The sequence below is a fragment of the Scyliorhinus canicula genome, chromosome 2 (assembly GCF_902713615.1).
Source record: "Scyliorhinus canicula chromosome 2, sScyCan1.1, whole genome shotgun sequence".
NCBI classification, from domain to species: Eukaryota; Metazoa; Chordata; class Chondrichthyes; order Carcharhiniformes; family Scyliorhinidae; genus Scyliorhinus; species Scyliorhinus canicula.
The window spans coordinates 106,628,618-106,643,553 of NC_052147.1; positions in this window are offsets into that span (position 1 = coordinate 106,628,618).

The following is a 14,936-nucleotide window of genomic DNA, read 5'->3' on the forward strand; positions in this document are numbered from 1 at the left end:
CTTCAGCTCTGGGATTAACCTAGTGAATCTCCTCTGCACACCCTCCAGTGCCAGTACGTCCTTTCTCAAGTAAGGAGACCAAAACTGAACACAATACTCCAGGTGTGGCCTCACTAACACCTTATACAATTGCAACATAACCTCCCTAGTCTTAAACTCCATCCCTCTAGCAATGAAGGACAAAATTCCATTTGCCTTCTTAATTACCTGTTGCACTTGTAAACCAACCTTCTGTGACTCATCCACTAGCACACCCAAGTCTCTCTGAACAGCGGCATGCTTTAATATTTTATCGTTTAAATAATAATCCCGTTTGCTGTTATTCCTACCAAAATGGATAACCTCACATTTGTCAACATTGTATTCCATCTGCCAGACCCTAGCCCATTCACTTAACCTATCCAAATCCCTCTGCAGACTTCCAGTATCCTCTGCACTTTTCGCTTTACCACTCATCTTAGTGTCATCTGCAAACTTGGACACATTGCCCTTGGTCCCCAACTCCAAATCATCTATGTAAATTGTGAACAATTGTGGGCCCAACACGGATCCCTGGGCCCAACACGGATCCCTGGGCCCAACACGGATCCCCGTGACAGTAACTGGATTTCTGTGTTTAACTGTATCTGGGGCTGGTTTAGCACAGGGCTAAATAGCTGGCTTTTAAAGCAGGCCAGCAGCATGGTTCAATTCCCGTACCAGCCTCCCCAAACAGGCACCGGAATGTGGCGACTAGGGGCTTTTCACAGTAACTTCATTGAAGCCTACTTGTGACAATAAGTGATTTTCATTTTCATACGTGGAGGAATCAGAAGTTATCAGATGTACCCCATAACAGCAAGTGCTGATAACTTTTCTGCTAAAGGTAGGAAGACATGACTATAATGATATGTATAGATGTAGATAACTAAAGGGTTAATTATTACATCTCAGTGTAACACAATCGCTATAGTGGATCCCACTATAAATAAGAACACCAAGAGGATCTTGGTCTCTCTCTCTCTCTCTCAACCAGGAGTGACTAGACAGTAGAGTGTAAGATAGATAGATCACAGCATAGTTTAGCATGTGTAGTTTGAATTAGTTAATACTTTAATTACATGATTACTAGTGATAGTTCTGTGAAGTGTACAACTCAATATTAATCAATCATTACTCAATAAATTAGTTTGCTTTCAGTTGAAGACTCATGGTTTCTTCAGAATCACACCATCAGACCCTTCTGGATAAGAAGCAAAGTGTAACAAGACATATTACCAAAAGAGTAATGTAACAATGACCAGTGGACATCTCAAAGTGTTTCACAGACAATTAAATACTTTTCAAGTATCGCTACTGTTATAGTGGAGGAAACACATCAGCCAATTTCCACACAGCAAACTCCCACCATCAGCAATGGGATAATGGGCAGGTAATCTTTTTTTTCTGATGTTGATTGAGGGATAAATATCGCAGAACCAATGGACCGAATCTTACCATATTTTTTTCAAAGTGTCGTTTCCGGTGAAACAACCAAGGAGAATGCCGATGGGAAAATTCACCAAATATTCAGGCTTGTTAATCATTAAAATTTCCCCCATGAGATTCATGCCATGCTTGTGGCAGTTTGTCTCTGAGTTGCTCGCCCCTGGAAAACGGGCACGATTCTCCGCTCCCCACGCCGGGAGGGAGAATCGCGGGAGGGCCCCCCGACAAATTTCACACCCCCCCCTGGCGCCCCCCCCACAATTCTCTCCCCCCCCCCCCACAATTCTCTCCCCCCCCCCCCCCCCCCCCCACCCCCCCCCCCCCCCCCCCCCGGCTCGGAAGAATCGCTGCTCGGCGTTTTTCACGGCGAACGCCGATTCTCCGACCCAGATGGGCCGAGCGGCCTGCCGTTCGCGGCCGTTTCACGACGGCGGCAAACACACCTGGTCGGTGCCGTCGTGAAACGGAAGTGAGAAGCCCGTTTGGGGCTTGTAGGTGGCCTAGCAAGGAAAGAGCACCACGACTGTGCCTGGGAGGGGACAGGCTCGCGATTAGTGCCCACCGATCGTCGGGCCAGCGTCCAAATCGGACGCACTATTTCCCCTCCGCCGCCCCGCAAGATCAAGCCACTATGTCTTGCAGGGCAGCTGAGGGGAAAGACGGCCACCGCGCATGCGCGGGTTCGTGCCGTCAGCGTCATGACGTCAGCCGCGCATGCGCGGGTTGGAGCCGGCCAACCTGCGCATGCGCGGCTGACATCATTAGGCGCGCAAGGCATGTCATTCTTGCCATGACGCCCTGGCGGCCGAGAGTTACGGAGCACCGCCCCTAGCCCCGCCGGGAGGGGAGAATAGGGGGCGAGGAACGGTCTCCGAGGCCGTCGTGAAACTCGGCCGAGTTCACAATGGCCCTCCCGATTTTTCCCTGGAGCGAAGAATTCCGCCCCTAATCTCTGTCATCAGTGGAGGGCTCCTTTTACACACCTCCCCAGCACGTGTCCCAAGTCTAGTCAGGGGTGGCTGCCAGGAAGACAGCACCAAGATTTTCACATGGATGGAGACGAAGAGCGACATCCTCTACCCATGATCGCACAGGCGCCCATCAAGTAAGATTACCATCCCCACCTGGGAGGTGGTGCCCACGATAGTGAGTGCCGGCTCGCTCCATAAGAGAACGGGGAAACAGTGCCAGAAGATGAATGACATTCTTTGTGTAGCCAGGGTAAGACATCCTTCTCATGTCTTCCACTGAACCCCTTCACACACCCTTCACACCTCCACAGTGATCTCTCACCCAGCCACCTCATGGGTTCCCAACACTTCTCATGGAGGCATCACAGCTGTCAGACGCACAATTCACCAGTTCAGATACTCAAGCCTCGGTGGGATTAACTAGTAGGCAGGCTTCTGAGTGAGAGATCACTGGTGAGCACCTCACAGCAGCAGATCCACAGCAGGTGGAGGAAGGAACGTCCCAAGGATTAGGCACTCGGAGGGATGCTGAATCCCAGGATGTGCTCCTGGGTGATGTCATCACAGAGCGGCTGGTGCTGAGTCAGGAGCATCAGGAAGGGATGACAGCATCACTGCTTGGACTGCTGGGTTAACTGAAGGAGAGTCACCGTCTTCTGTCTGAGGAGATGGTACCATTACTCCAATGCACCAAGGCCAACACTGCGAGGGTGGGGTCCACAGTGGAGACCTCAAAGAAGGATGTGCCCCCCAATGGCGGAGGATGTCTGTTCCAGTTCGGCTCCTGACCTCTATGGCTGAGGGCATGGGCTCCGTGAAGCAAGGTTTCAACTGCATGGTGCAAACACTAGTGGAAGCCCACGAGTGACAAGGCCAAATGGATGCTGAGGCTTCTGTATCCAACTCCATCTGCCCCTCTATCCCATGGAGGAGCACAAGGGCCAATGGGCACCCAAAGGGAAGAGGATCGGCCAGAGCGCAGCCCAGGGCCCTTCACCCAGGAGACGTTGGAGATGTCCAGCCCATCTGACACCCCCACACTGTGAGCGACACACCTTCAGCCCCGCGCACCGAGGAAAGTTATTGCCGCATCCATGCAGCCTGAAAGTAGGCCCGAATCCTCAAGGTCAGCAAAGACTTCAGGGCGTGGAAGGTAGCAGGCCGCCTCAACCTCAGCTGTGGATTCTGGGATGCATCTAGGCTAGCATGAGTAAGAAACTATCGGCAGCTAGTGGACATGGGTGAACCTCGGCACTAGTGGAGAAAAGTCACTATTGTTATATCACTTTTGTATCATTTTGTTCACCCTTACAGATCCTCCACACTGTCATTTCATGTTGCCATGTTCTACAAACCCCCGCATAAATTAGAGCCTCATCCGTGTGGAGTGTGAGAATGGCAGCGCTATATCTCTCCCACCTTCCACACTGACAACGCAGTAAAGACGCATTGCCGCTAGCACAAGGCACTGTCCCCCATTGTCCCTTGAAAGGACTGACTGATGAGAGACTTCACCACAACTCTATTACGTAGACGTGAGTATGAGCCTTGGAGCTCAATGCTTGGGGGCAATGCTCCCAACTATTTTGATGAAAACAAATAACCAAGTGAACCTAATGAAATAAACTGAGGGACAAATTAAAGAGACAGCCCCTTACAAGGAAACTGCCTTAAACAGAAAGCAAATCACAAATAAAGCTTGAAAACCCCAAACCAAGATATGATTAAAGCGGTCAATAAGGAACCCCAGCCTCTGCAGTGCCAATGGGCATGGAAGGTCTCGAGGGTGCCAGTGGACACTGCCAGCTCCCTCTCTGGGGACACCTGGTCGCGAATGTAGCTGCAGTAGTGGGGCAGGCAGTCGGGTTAGACGACCTCCTCGATCACGCTTCCTACTATTTTGGTGAACACAAACCACCAAATAAACTAAATCAAATGAACTGAGGGACAAATTAAATGAAACTGCCTTAAACAAAAAGTAAATCATGAATGAGACTTAAAATGTCAAACCAAAATGTGATTAAGGGGGTCAGTAAGGCTCCAGCCCCTACGATTCCCAATGGGCATGGAAGGTCTTGAGGGTGCCAGTGGACACTGCATGCTCCATCTCTGGGGACACCTGGCCATGAAAGTAGCTGTGGTAAAGAGACAGACAGGTGGGTCCGACAACCCCCTTGATAGTGTTTCCAAAGGATTCAAAATTGGCCATCAATCAGTGGCACACTCATACATTGCAATGCTGATTTAATTTGCACAAATGACTCAACAAGGGAGGGTCAGGGACTGATCAGGCAACTGGTTTCCCTTGCTGCAGGCACGGCACACCTGGGGCAGGATTCTCTGCCGGCGGGATGCTCGTTTTGCCGGCGCCCAGGGGTTTCCCAACGGCGTTGGGCTGCCTCACAGCAGGAAACCCCATTGACCGGCCAGCCACCCTGACAGCCTGGCCTCTATAACCAATGGCCTTGATCGTCCATACAGCTTATGCCCTCTGGCTTCACAGTGCTGCCTGAGCCTGTCACAAAGGACGCCAATGCTATTTGCGAGGGATGCCAACTTGGAACACCGGGTTGTGGGGGTGTATTGCTTAATTTTGTTTTGGTGTAAGGAGACAAGGTGGCCCAGGAGAATAAATAGCCCAGCCGTCGGGTAACAATTATTACAACAATTATTTATGAAAATAGAAAGCAAATACACACAAGCCGGACTGTTCTACTCTCACGCAATCAGGATGCATGAATTATCAAACACACAGTTTGCGATCTAACTGAATTGCAACAGAGTCCCGTGTCGAGAACGTTTAGCAGTGTGTTTCCCTTGCAGCGCCCAGAAAGACCACGCTATCGAATGCGACTTTGTTGTAATCCAGGGCCTCAGCGAGTCTTGTTTCCTGCACTGAGGCGCTCTGCTCTCCAGGGCTCCTCAGTGCAGGAGGCGATCGAGATGCCATCTTTAAATGGCACCCCAATCTCTCGGTTCCCCTGACACGATCCCCAGACCCTCCTTGGGTACCCACTGCAACCCCCTCACAAGGGCAAGGCATCCCAGGTCTGATCCCCAGTGTGGGCATGATACCAGCCAGGCACCCCAGCACTACCAACTTGGCAGTGCCTCTGCCAGCCAAGCAGTGCTACCTGGGCACCTTGGCATTGCCAGACTGGCATCTAGGTGCCACTGCCAGGTTGTCAGTGCCAGGGTGACAAGGTGCCTGGGTGGCACTAACAATACCAGGGTGTCACCCTGTCTGGAGACCAACCACCCGGGAGCCTCCGATGCCCCGAAAGACACCCCCTCCAAGTGCCATTCCACCTGGTCCCCATTTGTGACAACCAGTACTGAACGGCACTCGCCTTAGGTCTCCAAGGCTAAGGAGTTAGATCCCAACGGCTCTGTTAGATCAGGCGAGCTGCATATTAGAGTGAGACTAGCTACTCCCTCTAATATGCAGATTTGCAAAATACTGATCCCACCTATAATGCGCAGGATCCAAATTGTGAAGTCTCATAAGATCTCATCAGATCTCACATGGCGAGCCAAGTAGATCCCAGAAGAGGCCTCTCCCGGCATCTACCAGCCGTGACATGCCACCATTCACCTGAAAGGGGGGGCAACAAGGCTGATAGATCATGCCCATAGTTTCTATAGTTTCTACCCCTTTGTTACAAATGATATGTACGATACCTGAACTCTTCCCATGTTCCCCAAACAAAATCCAAATTGAATAACCAGCTATGGTTACCAAACAATACTGGGATGATACTCAAATCTGGGAACCATTTTTTTCTTGGTATAGTAAATATTTTGACAAACTATTGTTATGAGGTTTTATTGCATTGCCTTGGCTCAAAGACTTAGAAGCTTGTTTGCTGTAAACTTGGTCTTCAGGCCAGCTGCTCGATGGTAACTGCCTCGTCTGGCTTTTCAGGGTCTGGGCAATTATACCTTTGTTGTTCTTTGATTATGCCTTCTGTGTATTTAGCTGTTTTATTTTTTTCAACTTCCTTGACATACATTAGCATATGAATCTGTTTCCCCTCCATTCACTATTCGTACTTTCTTATTATCTAAACTGCATTCTAAACTCGTTGCCAGGAGAGACACATAACAATTGAGACTCTTTGAATGCTGTCTGCTGCTGTCTCCAGGCAGATTAATGATAATTCTCACTGCAGTCGTCCTCCCTCCTATATGAAGGCTTTCAAGCCCCATGAGGGAAACCACCGTTTCTCAGAGTCCCTCACTCTGCCCATGCAGCCTGGCCTCTCATGGGACCCCACCCAAGAACCTCACAATCACATCCAGTGCTGACTCGATGGATCCACCTGCCCCCAACCAGCTGCTACTCTGGAAGGGCATCCCCCAGGAGTTGTATCGCCACAAATCCAACAAGCAGGACAAGGGAAATGCTGCCTGCATCCCAGCCACCAGACCCCTTTTCCCCCAGGAGCTCACAGACATGAAGGTCCGCCAAGGTCTGCGAGCGACCCCAGCCCACAAGATGCTGAGACTGAATCACGTCTCCCTTCCCCAGCCCCGAGTTGAGCTTATTTGGGTCCCCCTGCATCTTCTCCACTCACTCCTCTGCGCCTGGCACCCTGGCACCCTGGATGGTAATGGCAACTAGAACGCTCACCTCTGATATCCCCTTCAGAGGTGATCGGCAGGTTCTCGTTTTTATCCAGCTTTTGTAATCACACTGGCAACTGATGAATATTCATTGGACGCGATTCTCCGCTCCCCACGCCGGGTGGGAGAATCGCGGGAGGGCTGGGCGAAGCACGCCACGCCGCCCTGGCACCCCCCGCGATTCTCCCCCCCCCCCCCAAAATGGCGTGTCGCGTTTTGCGACACGCCACTCGGAGAATCACCGCTCGCTGTTTTTCACGGCGACCGGCGATTCTCCGACCCGGATGGGCCAAGCGGCCTGACGAATCCGACTGGTTCACACCGGCGCCAACCACACCTGGTTGCTGCCGGCGTGAACAACGCGCGACAGGTAAGTGTGGGGCCTGTGGGTGGCGTAGGGAGGATCGAGCACCACGGGCGTGCTCATGAGATGACTGGCCGGCGTCTCTAAGAGACGCATTCTTTTCCCTCCGCCGCCCCGCAAGATCAAGCCGCCATGTCTTGCGGGGCAGCGGAGGGGAAGATGGCAACCGCGCATGCGCAGGTTGCCACTGGCCAACCTGCGAATGCGTGGCTGACGTCACTTCGGCGCCATCGGCCGCGTCATTCTTGGCGGCCGCTTTGACACAAGCGTCAAGGCCCGCCGCCCGAGATTCGCTCACCGCCGCTCCTAGCCCCCCCCGGGGGGGGGGGGGGGGGGGGGGGGAGAATAGGGGGCGAGGAGCGGCCTCCGACGCCGGAGTGAAACACTCCGGGTTTCACTCCGGCATCGGCTGTTTCTCTCCGTTTCGGAGAATCGCGCCCATTGAGTGGGAAAGTCCCGGAGGGAGGGCTTGCTAATAATATCATTATGCATTAAAATTACGTTTCCGGCCTTCCTTTTCTCCTTACGCTGCCAGTGAGGGGTCCAGAAAATATGAAATCGCTATCTCACCGGTGAGAATCGCTGGCATACCAGCCTTGAGTTTTGTGTTCAAATCCTGCAGTGGGACTTGAACTTAGACTCTTGTGAAGTAAGGCAAGAGTCCTACCAACTGAGCCATGACTAATATTTCTTACAGAAAAGTACACTCGATTGAAATAAAAGATAATTTCTCCTCAGTAGCAGCAATTGGACATCCCTGGGATTTAATTTCCTCTGGCAGTTTCCTATTTTCATAAAATTGCGGTGGGTGCTATTTTAAGACAAAGAGGTTAACAAATTAAAATTGTGCTCAAGTCAGCATCCAGCAGTGCACTGCCTGAGAAAATCAACTCCCTCCCCAGGGGCCCTCAAGTAGTTGGGTTAAGATTGGCAGGCTCTTCAGAGCTTTCCAGAACTGGCAAGTTAACTTGTCAGCCACGAGGAAAACTTGGATTAAAAACTTAACAGGCCGTCCACACAGTCTTTTTCAAGAATGTTATTGTTGAAGAACTCACGTAGTGCAATGCTACCTTCCTGCAAAAGCTTTTCATCACCTCCAGTTCATAGAATCGTAGAATTCCAACAGTGCAGAAGGAGGCCATTTGGCCCATCGAGTCTGTACTGGTCTTTGGAAAGAGCACCCTACTAAAGCTCATGCCTCTACCCTATCCCCGTAACCTTCCTAACCTTTTTTTGGACACTTAAGGACAATTTTAGCATGGCCAATCCACCTAACCTGCCCACCTTTGGGCTGTGGGAGGAAACCAGAGCACCCGAAGGAAACCCACCTAGACATGGGGAGAAAGTGCAAACTCCTCACAGTCACCCGTGGCCAGAATTGAACTCGTGTCCCTGGAGCTGAGGCAGCAGTGCTAACCACTGTGCCACCGTGCTGCCTGTCCTCTTGAGCATCTCCAATTTTCATCACTCTGCCATTGCCACCCTTAAGCTCTTGAATTGCCTCACTAAACTGCTTCACCTTTAACTCTTTCCCCTCTTTTGAGGCACTTCATGAAGCCAGCTATCTGACCCAGCTTTTAGTCACCTCTTCAAATACCTCCTTGGGTGCCAAATTTTCTTTAACAGCTGTGAAGCTGTTGGGATGTTTTATGACACTAAAGACGCCATATAAATACAAATTCTTATCATTGTTGTGGCAGCTTCTTAATGATGTTTGTGCTGTTTGTTCATGGGTGCTTAATTAACTGAAAATGTAGTTACTAAATTACCTTAATCTATTTATACAACAGTATCTTCCCACAACTCCAGAAGATAAAACTCCCATGCCAGTTGCAGCTTTTGGTCATGGCAATTGGTTTAAATTTATCACATTTGCTATTTTTAACTGTTTTACTGTGTAAAGGCTTAAACCCATTAGTTAAACCGCTGAATCATTAAATAGTACAACAAGATGCAATTAGTGCAACCTGCTAAATGATTCAGGGATATTTTCTATTTATCCCATCTGTCAACACCTTTTGCCTGGCTCTCTAACTCGGTGAAATCCTCTGCTCTGAAGTCTAAGCTCGGTGGCAGGTGTGGAAGTGGAAGTGATTCTAACTGGAGGGGTTGGGGGGAACGACATGACAGAACTCTCACAATCTTGCACTCATCAGCTCATTAATAATTTATCTATGTAGAGCCTGGCCAATCTTGTGGCGGGAGGAGGTGGGGAGGGGGCGGTGGGGGGAAGGAAGCTACCATCCCTTCCATTACCTCATGAGCCAAATGTCCGGGCACCACATTTAAAGGTCAACCCTGCCGACAAGGGTGGCGCTGTTGTTGTCTGGCAGTCTGACGTCTACCTTGAAAAGTTCAGCACTGACTCCCAAACACGGCTTCCTACCTCCCCCTGGACCATGAACCCACCATCAAATATCAAGCCATTGTTTCTAGTACTGTCTCTCTCATGAAGATTTTCACTCCACAGCATCCAACTTCATAGTCGGCCAATCCCGGATAGCCCGCTTCTACCCCATTCCCAAAATTCTCAAACAGGACTGTCCTGGTAGACCCATCGTGTCAGCCTGTTCCTGCCCAATTAAACTCATTTCTCTCGATCTTGACTCCATTCTCCCCCCCACTTGTCGAGTCTCTGCCCATCTACATTTGCAATTCCTCTGATGCCCTACGTCATATCAATGATTTCCAGTTCCCTGGTCCTAACTGCCTCCTCTTCCTTCTGGATGTCAAATCCCTCTACACGTCCATATCCCACCAGGACAATCTGAGCCCTTTCCGCTTCTTTCTCGAGCAGAGGTTCGCACAATTCCCATCCATTCTCTTCTGCCCAGCTGAACTTGTTCTCTCACTCATCAACTTCCCCTATAACTTGTCTCACTTCCTGCAAATAAAAGCTGTGTCTCTGGGTACCCGCATGCGCCCTAGTTATACCTATCCTTTTGTGGTATATGTGGAATATTCACTGTTCCAGTCCTACTTACGCCCATTCCCACAACTCTTTTTCTGGTACATTGAAACTGTATCAGTGCAGCTTCATGCTCCCACCTGGATCTGGAATTGTTTATCGATTTTGGTTTCAATTTCCACCCCTCTCTCATCTTCACCATTTCCCTTCCTTTTCTTGACCTCTCTGTCGCCATTTCGGGTGATAGACTGTCTAACAATATTAATTACATGCCCACTGACTCCCATTTGCTGTCAGGATTCCATCCCATTCTTCCAGTTGCTCCGCCTCTGTTTCAGTGATGCTACCGACCAAAATATCTTCTTTTTTCCTGAACCGAGGGGTTCCCCGCCACTGGATTGACAGGAGGTTCAATCGTGTCTGACCCATCTCCCACGCCTCTGTCCTCATCCCTTCCCCTCCATCCCAGAACCACGATAGGTTCCTCCTTGTCCTCACTTTTCACCCCACCAGATTCCACATGTTGAGTTTTTCCAGTATTTTCTGATTTTAATTTAAACATTTAAAGGGGACCTGGACAGTCACTCATGCAATGCAGGCCAGGAGCTCCACTCTACATGTCCAGAGTCCTTGTGGTTTCAGCTTGTAATGGAGAAGCTGGTAGATGTGAGCAATCACATCCCAGGATATGGGAAGGCATGTCCAGCATTGCGTTTCGCTAATTTCTAGTTAAGAACACCACCTGCGATACATCCATGGTCAGGCCAGCGGTTGCCATTGCAGTGGGCCCTGTTCAACAGAATCTTGACCTCCCTGAGGCCCCACTGCCTCTTGTTGTTCAGGCCCTTGCTCCTCCTGACTAGCCGGCAGTGGGTCCCTGATCTCTTCATCTGGATGAGAGGCAGTATCAAGGCAGGGTTGCCTGCGACCTACATCATCGACGCCTCAGTGGATCTGTGACTACTTTGAAATTTTATATTTAGTGAGCATTTCCTTCACAGGTTTCCCTCCATCTCAAAATCAGCAAGTCAGTGCTAAGCCCATTGTTCGGCCTCCTTCTTGACATGTCCTCCTCACTCCATCCCAACACTTCCAGTTGAAGGACATCCTGGAGGACCAAAGATGGGTGTTCCTCCCATTCATATATGTCAGCCTACGGACACATTGCTTTTGACCAGAGCCATGTTCAACAAGCCTCCCTCCGACACCATTCAGTTTGTCTTGACTACCCTTAAGACTCTGTAGAGGGATTGTTGCCTTGGCATCGTGGAAAGACTAACCATATGAGTCTTTGTCAAGCATGACCATTCACCTCAGAGGTTGGAATTTTGGAATCACAAGTTGGCTGCCATTCACAAGTCAAATAATCCTCCTCCCTCTGCCTTCATGCTGGACTCTGACTGCGGCAAGGTGCTGCTGTAGTAGTATTGTCGCTGACCTAATAATCCAAAGACCCAGGGTAATGCGCCGGGGGCACAGGTTCAAATCCCACGATGGCAGATGGTGGAAATTGAATTCAATAAAAATCTGGAATGAAAAGTTTAATTAGGGCCTGTGGTGAATGTGATTCACACGGGATTATAATCTGTATATATACGTGTCTATATTGTAAATGCAGTTGCACTACCTGACCACCAGGGGGAGTAGCTCTGGGAATGCTCGAGAGTTGTACTGGGCTTCTCCCTTGGCTCCGCCCAGGACTCCTCCCCGGGAGCTGCTGTATAAAGATCAGTGCCACAGGGTCAGCCGGCCAGTTCACCGAAAGTTCAACGGCTAACAGGCTGGCTCTGTTGTAAGTATATTAAAACCGCTATTCTAATCCTACAAGCATGCGTCCGTAGAATTGTTGGTTCCAACAGGGCCATTAATCGATTGTCGTAAAAACCCATCTGGTTCACTAGTGTCCTTTAGGGAAGGAAATCTGCTGTCTTTACCCAGTCATGTGACTCCAGATCCATAGCAATGTAGTTGATTCTTAAATTGCCCAGCGAGCCACTCAGTTCTATCAAACGGTTAAAAGTTCAATAAAAAAGGAATGAAACTAGACGGACCACTCAGCATTGACTTAGTCACCGGAAAAAACAATGACAGACCCACCCTACAAAGTCCTCCTTACTAACATCCGGGGGCTTGTGCTAAAGTTGGGAGTGGTGTGTCAGACTATTCAAGCTAAAGCTTGACATAATCATACTCACAGAATCATACCTTACAGATACGTCCCAGCCACCACCATCTCTGTCCCTGGGTATGTCCTGTCTCACTAGCAGGACAGACGCAGAAGAGGCAGCGGCACAGTTGTATAGTTGGCAGCGTGTTCCCCTGGGATTCCACAATGTTGACTCCGGACCCCCCAAAGTCTCATGCCATCAGGTCAAAAACAGACAAGCAAAACCTCCGGCTGATTAACACTTAACCCCAGAAATTTCAGCCTGTAAACTGGTCTTTGAAACGGAACACAAACGGAGTGGCTTGCCTCTAATTTTTGATAAGTACCTGACTTAACTTTATTGGGGGTGTAAGTAAACTGGGTGTAGAAGGAAATATCTTTATTCATTATACATTTGAATTTCTTTAATGTAACTGATGATTTAAGATAAGCTGTGGCCCACAACTACCTGGGGCAGGATTCTCCCAGCCCTGGGCCAGGCTGGAGAATCCCCGCTACCAGGCCGCGCCGCCCCGACGCCGGCACGCGGTTCTCTGCAGAGTGCGGGCACGGCGCTGGTCGCAGGCCGCTCTATGTGGCTGGCCTGCCGATTCTCCGGCCCGGACGGCCGTTAGAAAAAACAAGCCCCGTCGGCGCCGTTCTAACCTGCTCTGGGCCGGCGGGACCTCGGCGTTGAAGGGTTGGGTGGCGGCCTGGGGGGGGGGGGGGGGTGTCTGACCCCAGGTGGCCTCCGATGTGGCCTGGCCCGCAATCGGGGCCCACCAATTTGGTGGGGCGGCCTCCCCTGGCTGAGGGGCCTCCTTTCCTACGCGCCGGCCCCTGTTGTCCTGTGCCATGTTGCATCGGGGCTGGCGCGTTGAAGGAGGCCATTGCGCATATGCGTGTTGACGCTGGCACCACTGCGCATGCGCGGATCCCGCGGTGCACAGTTTGCACCGGGATCGGCAGCTGGAGTGGCGTGAACCGTTCCAGCGCCGTGCTGGCCCCCTGTAGGGGCCAGAATTAGTACTGGCAGCAGCCCTTCACGCCGTCATAAAACGCAACAGTGTTTATGACAGCGTGGACACTCTGCTGCGGGATTGGAGAATCCTGCCCCTTGTTTCCCAGTGTCGCATTTGGGAAGTACCCAATGATGTGCCGGGGATTCGCTCGAGGCCATTCTCATGTAAGGGTTTATCCAGCAATTATCCAGAAGTGCTAACTTCCTCAGGACAATTTGCTGGGCTGGGAACCATCCGAAAGAAGTGATTTAAATTGTTAACTTTGAATGGTTTTGCCAGTTTTACCCTGATAATTACTCTGAAAGAGTTAGAAAAGACGTGCTGTTAGGTGAATTGGACATTCAGAATTCTCCCTCTGTGCTGTGGCGACTAGGGGATTTTCACAGTAACTTCATTGCAGTGTTAATGTAAGCCTGCCTGTGACACTAATAAAGATTATTATTATGAGAAAAAAAAACACTCCAGAGTAACTGTTCAAAAAAATCCACATGCAGCCTTGCACAGGACACCCCACAAACACACGACCCCCCATGGGACCCACACCACACCACTCTCACCCTTGACTCAACCTAATACTCTCCCCCGCTGCTGGTCCAACCCAAAATTACCAGCCCCCCCCCCCCCCCCCCCCAACCCATCCCCTCCCAGACACCACCCTGTATGACCCCCTCTGGTCCAACCCCCGACCCATCCGGGTCCAACACCCTCCAGGACTGATCGCCCCCCACACTCCGACCTGATCCGACCCCACTCCTCCAGTCCGAACCCCCTCTCCGGTCTGACCTGATCTCCACTGCCACTGCCCCCCCCCCATCCCCAGGTCCGACAACCCGCCCCCCATCCCAGTCCAACCGGGAGGAGGGGTTCAGACTGCAAGGGGGCGCGGATCGGCCTGGAGGGAAGGTTCAGACCTAATGGGTGCGGGGGTTGGACTGAAGGAGGAGGGGCAGAGGGATTGGACTGGAGGAGGGGGGTCGGACTGTTTGGGGGTAGTCAGTTGGGGGGGTGTGGTTGGACCGGAGGGGAGTTTAGACCAGGATGTGGTCTCTTAATCACCTGAATTTGCAGTTTGTGCATAGGCAGCACCGTAGCACAGTGGTTAGCACTGTCACTTCACAGCACCAGGGACCCGGGTTCGATTCCCAGTCTGTGCGGAGTCTGCACGTTCTCCCCGTGACTGCGCGGGTTTCCTCCGGGTGCTCCGGTTTCCTCCCACAAGTCCCGAAAGATGTGCTGTTAGGTGATGTGGTCTTTCTGAATTCTCTCTCTGTGTACCCGAACAGGTGCCGGAATGTGGCGACTGGGGGATTTTCACAATAACTTCAGTGTTAATGTAAGCCTACTTGTGACAATAATAAAGATTATTATTATTATTAGCTGACAGCATGTGCCGCATTATTTTTTTCAAGAAAACTTGGCCAATTTATTGACG